We start from the raw sequence: 6,495 nt of genomic DNA on the forward strand, positions 1-6,495 counted from the left end.
CCCTTCTATGTGGAGAAGAAGCTCTCCAATGGCAAGTCATCTTGGGTACTCAACTCCTTTCTTGACATCATGCACCGGATCTTCCGCAACACTCTCTTCCCACGCATTGGGGACAAGGACAAGGTGCATGCCTATCTTGTGGATATGATGCTCCTGTGTGAAGATGCTCGCAACTCTCAGACACTACCACTTGATGTCTCACATATCATGTGGCATGAGCTTCGGTTTGCGGTCTACAACCGCAAGGTCCCCATCTATGGACCTTATCTGTTTCAGTTGATCTCGGCTACTTGGGAGCGGGTCTACCCTCAGGATGAGTTTGAGGCCCCTGGTTGGATCCGGCATGAGCCCATCAACCTCCGTATCAAGCCTCAGTGGGCCAACACTACCTCTCGTGCTGATACTGCGGCTGCCATGGACGTGGATGCAAATGAAGATGAGGAGGAGGCAGCAGACGAGGACAGCTCTGAGGGTTACATCCCTCCCACCTCTGAGCCTTCTTGGGCTAAGCGACTGAAGAACAAGATGAAGGTTTTGTTCTGTATGCAGGCAAAGGGGCAGTACCAGACCCATGTGGCTTCCAAGGAGACTCGCCGCCGCGACAAGCGGATTTTCAGGACCTTTGGCGAGAACATATCTAGCGGGTCAGAGGTGCACATCACCCCAGAGGCAGAATGGATGCACAAGCAGGGTTATCGGTGGACCGAGTCCGAGGAGGAGTCCGTCCCAGCTGCAGAGTCTGACGGGGAGCGTGCAAGTGACTACTCCGCTTGAGCCACCACTATTGCTGTAGGTGTCCTCTCTGCCTTTTTGGCGTCTCGATGCCAAAGGGGGAGAGAGTGTAGGATTTGCGAGTTGTGTCGTGTTTGGGTCAGTTGAACTTCGTTTATTTCGTTTGCTTTGGTTTGCTTTGGTTTGTGCTCGTGAGACCTTCTATCATATGGTGTAAGACATATGCACTCTATCGTACCGTAGTGAGCTTATTCTATCTTGTGCTTATTACATTATGCTCCTGTCTATCTTGCTTAGCTTTAGCCTTATTGCAAGATTTGCCATGTCTATAAAATATAGGGGGAGTGTTGATCCTAGTATGTGTGCCGTGCAGTCCAAAGCACTCATCGAGATAGCACACATCTAGGGGGAGCCCGTCTATATTTTAGAGACTTGGGGTTTGCCCTTGCTCTTTGCGTTATACCCTCGTGCAAATCCCGTGTTGTCATCAATCCACCAAAAAGGGGGAGATTGTAAGGGCATTTTTATCCCTTAGTTGGTTTTGGTGATTGATGACAATGCTTTTGCGGACTAATCATGTGCATCGAATATTTCAGATATATTGACTAGGCACAAGATGATTTGGTTCCCCTCGAAGGCTATGGAAGACGGCGTTTCTCTTCGTTTCTTTTCGGTGGTATTGAGTCGTAGGGAAGCCGTACTATTAAGAGGGGGTCCGCGTTGGAAAGGTTGGGTGGATTCATCACGTACACATCTTCCTTTGCACCTCCTTTCCTCTAGCCTTTGGAGTATCCTATGTTTTCCTTGTCTATGCAAATATTGCTCTTGCTTGCTGAACTAGGGCGTGCGGTAGTACTGCTCCTTAGAGCGGTAGTACCGCAGGACCTTGCGGTAGTACCGCCCGCTGGTGCGGTAGTACCGCAAGGGCCCACGGTAGTACCGCTTCTAGTAAGCGGTAGTACCGTGGTATCTGACTTAGTTCCGCAAGTACGCGGCAGTAAGGGGCGGATGTAATTTTTTACATCCGCGCCTCGCGCGGTAGTACCGCTGCAGCGGTACTACCACGTCGGGTTTTTGCATCGACTCCAACTCTGCGGAAGTAGCCACGGATGTAATTTTTTATATCCGTGCCTTCCCATCTCTGGACAGCCTCTGCCTTGCGGTAGTACCGCAAGGGGGAGCGGTAGTACCGCGCCAGCAGTACTACCGCCCTCTGCTTTAGTGCATTTTAGGCTGTCCTGGTCTCTGCTGCGTGGGCGGTAGTACCGCGGGCCCTGCGGTAGTACCGCGCCTCAGGTACGGTAGTACCGCGTTGCGCAGGCTGAGTTGGTGGATAACGGTTGGATTTGTTCCTCCACTATATAAGGGGTGTCTTCCTCCTCTAGTTGACTACCTCTTCCACCTCCAAGCTCCATTGTTGCTCCAAGCTCCATTTTCGCCCGATCTCCTTCCCTAGCCAATCAAACTTGTTGATTCTCTAGGGATTGGTTGAGAAGGCCCCGATCTACACTTCCACCAAGAGAAATTTGAATCCCCCCACTAATCCCTTGTGGATCTTGTTACTCTTGGGTGTTTGAGCACCCTAGACGGTTGAGGTCACCGCGGAGCCATAGTCCATTGTGGTGAAGCTTCGTGGTATCGCTGGGAGCCTCCAATTAAGTTGTGGAGATTGCCCCAATCTTGTTTCTAAAGGTTTGGTCGCCGCCTCCAAGGGCACCAATAGTGGAATCAGGGCATCTCGCATTGTGTGAGGGCGTGAGGAGAATACGGTGGTCCTAGTGGCTTTTTGGGGAGCATTGTGCCTCCACACCGCTCCAACGGAGACGTACTTCCTCTCAAAGGGAAGGAACTTCGGTAACACATCCTCGTCTTCACCGGCTCCACTCTTGGTTATCTCGTGCCTTTTACTTGTGCAAGCTTATTTGTGCTTTATCTCTTGCTTGCGTGTGTGCTTATTGTTGTTGCATCATATATGTTGCTCACCTAGTTGCATATCTAGACAACCTACTTTGATGCAAAGTTTAAATTGGTAAAAAAAAGCTAAAAATTGTTAGTTGCCTATTCACCCTCCCTCTAGTCAACTATATCGATCCTTTCAAAGTCGTCTAAGATTTTCTTGTGTCTAAGTCATACTTCCTCTGTCCCAAAATAAGTGTTCAAATTTTGAGTTGTATTAAGCTTGAGACACTTATGTTGAAACGGAGGGAGTATGTATCTCCGAATTGAGAAAAGCAGCACTCAGTTAAAAACAGAAGAAAAATCCAAAAGTCGAGTTATACGTAGAGGGACTCGAGCAAGGTTGACACCAACAAGTTCAGCTTGCTCCTTGCTAGCTAGGTGGCTATCGATTGCTAACACTTGGGTTTGCTAAATGAACCTACCTAATCCTGGCTGTTGTATCTACTTATACAAGACGATGCCCCGTGTGTTACTGTGGAAATTGATGTATGGTAATGTTGTGTATGTACTAATTTAGTCCTTATGATGTGAGAAATTTCCGCATAAGCAAAAAAAAACATACACATGTATCTAGAGCCATAATGTACATGCATGCAAATTTTTAGGTCAAAATATGTTAAATTGAGAGCTAAAGAAAAATCTGGGGCTTTTTAGCATACGTACTGCTCATCCTCACAGGCCATGATATATTTTTGTGCAGCTCGCAATTCAAGGTATTTCATCCTGATATTTTAGAGATATACACATTACATCTTTGTATACATGTGTATTTTTAGAATTATTTAAAATTGAAAAGTTTGAATTTAGAATTTTTCAAAATTAAGACCTCCATGGAGTTCTGTCCTCAAAATGCCCTACTCAACTTTTTTGCCTTATATTGTTGCTCTCTCGGTGCATGGATCGGCTGAAGGCCCGTATTTTGCCGTTTCAAGTGTTCAGTTCGACCGATACAACCTAGCTACGTTCCCTATCCCTAAAAAAAATCCTAGCTACATTCCCATGTAACTATGATCGATGATCCAATTGCACCGGCATGGTGCTGGTCATGCATGCATTGCGCTCACTTTAGTTTCCGGCTCCACATGGTCACATCGATCACCAAATAGCCAGAAGCAATGTATCCGAGCACAAAATGAACACTCTAGAGCTCTTCAGTCAAGAGGTCTTCACCATTATACGGAGTACTTGGAAGTTCCTCCATGGTCAATGCGGAGACTTGACCTGGTCGAAACCTTTGTGATGACGGAGACACTGTTGCTTAGAGAAGTCCCATCTTGCGTTCGACCACGTTAAAGTAACTTGTATATATTCCAGTCATCCCTAAAGAAACTTGTATACATTAGGTTGTTAGCATCTTAAGCGCCTCGTCGTGCAGATATGCTCCGAGGGCAAGATGAAATCTTTGTCCTGTAGCAAGCTCGAGCTTAGTAAATGTCTCTGACTTTGCGTTATATATATATATATATATATATATATATATATATATATATATATATATATATATATATATATATATATATATATATATATATATACTCATGCAACAGGAGTATACGGTGACGGCACCGTGTAATATAACGACATGATGACGGTACAGCATGCATGTGTCCTTGACATGCAGTGAAATACCGATTCAATGCAAAAGGGATACCTCGTGCCGTGATCAGCTCAGTGGGATGGGTTTCACTTTCATTGGCCAGTGGTGCGTCTCAGTCTTTAATTTCGCGTTTCAAGTAATCTAGTTTAAAATTGGCCGTCGTTTATGTGGATATGTGAACTTTGGTGATCATTTGGAGACCCGTTGGTGATTTTTTGGTTGTGAGGGTGTGCATTTCTATGTCTGTTTGAATTCGTGTTGCATGCTTTAGCATGGATATAGGGTACGAGATGCGTAATACACTTTGGTTCTTGGTTTTAGATACACCCTATATGAGGATTTTTTAATAATTAAACAAAAACTCAAAATAGGTAAGAACTATTTTTAGAATAGAGAGTGGTTTTTCTACACCCAGCTCGGTGCACCTACGGTGCACCCACGCAAGAAAACATAGCAAAATAGTTCAAAAAAATCTGAAATTTTGTGTGAATGATTATCAACAAATGTTATGGGCGCTTGCAAAGTTTGGTGGTAAAAAAAACATTCGAGGAGCCCTCTACAAAAAAAATTCATTGAAAATTAGTCAAAATGTAAGTGAACTGTTTGAGTAGATTTTGTAATTTTGTCTTTTTTGTAGAGAGCTCTTCGAATGTTATTTGACCACCAAATTTTGGAAGCACCCATAACATTTGTTAATTATCATTCCCACAAAGTTTCAGAATTTTTTGAAATCTTTTGCTATGTTTTCTTGCGTGGGTGCACCGTGGATGCACCGAAGGTGGGTGCAGCCACTATTTTTCCTTTTAGAATAAACTTGACTTACTTTTGCATTAGTATATAAACTTTCATGAAAAAAAATGTTGACTTCACAACGAAAAAAACAAAATTATTTACTATTATAGGTCATTATTCACACTATTTTGGCAAAATATTGTCTTTTTTGAAAAGAAGTCAAAGGGGTTTTTCTTTCTATGGATTTTTCTCATGAGTACAATGGAAGGTCTAGTTTATTTCAAAAATATTTTCAGATTCTTTTGACTTTTTGTTGAATTACTAAAAGAAATCCACATAGGGTGTAGATGTCCCTATGACCAAACGTCCGTCTCTAGTACCGGATATGAGATACATGAATGTGGATGACAGAAATTAAGAGGCCGGATTTGGTGACCGTCCATGTAGATGCTCTTAATTAGCTCAGCAAACACTAAAATTGGTCATTTCGTCATGGCTCATGTTCATAGTTTATTTAAAAGTTGAACTCATTCTAGCTGCCGCCCCCACAGCCAGTTGCGAAAAACAAATTGAATTCACGTCTGGCCAGGCATATATGGATTTTGTAGAGATCAACGCCTTGTAAGGATCAAGGTTTCTGATTTATGGTCAGAAAAAAGCAAAGAGGTTTGGGAAAAACATTATTCGAATGCGTTGGTCTTCGTACATAACATAGGTCCGGTCTAGCAAATCATTTGGAAGATCCTGCCACTGCCACTGGTGTGCCAAGCTAGTACATGCTTTTATTCCGCAGAACTATTCGTGATCAGCACCAACGACCATACCAGCCAACACAGAACCAAAACGCCGTCACTAGCTTTGCGACGGCCGTCGCCACATACCGTCTCTTCTGTCCACAGTGCGCATTAAATAAAGGCGGCTGCTACAAATAAGTCGGATGAGAGAAATCATCCGCCTGTTCAGCCGTTAGATCAGGATGCTGGCTGTCGTTGGATCATAGCAGGCAGCAGCGAGCGCGCCAGCTTCAACCCAGCGCCACTGCAGCCTCGCGCGAAGCTCCAATGAAGCACCGATGGCGTCCGATGAGTTCCAACGCGGCACCAACGCTCCGGCGAAGTTTCATTGCAACTCCGGCTGAGCTCAATTGCAGCCCCGACGGAGCTCCAACGCAGCACCGACGCTCCGGCAAAGCTCCACTGCAACTCCGGCCGAGCTTCATTGCAGCCCTGGCAAAGCTCCGGAGGCTCCGAGAGAGCTCCATTGCAACTCCAGCCGAGCTCCATTGCAGCCACGGCGGAGCTCCAACGCAGCGCCGCCGCCTCCGCGAAGCTCCATTGCAACTCCAGCGCCGGGATGAAGTGGGGGATGCAGCAGTGATGTCGGCTTCGAGATCTCATCATCGACACTTCGCAACACCGAACCTTCCGGCGAAGCACGTACCTCCCTTTCCCGTGTTGCTCTGCAGCAAGCGTCGC

The sequence above is a fragment of the Triticum aestivum genome, chromosome 7D (genome assembly GCF_018294505.1).
Source record: "Triticum aestivum cultivar Chinese Spring chromosome 7D, IWGSC CS RefSeq v2.1, whole genome shotgun sequence".
NCBI lineage: Eukaryota > Viridiplantae > Streptophyta > Magnoliopsida > Poales > Poaceae > Triticum > Triticum aestivum.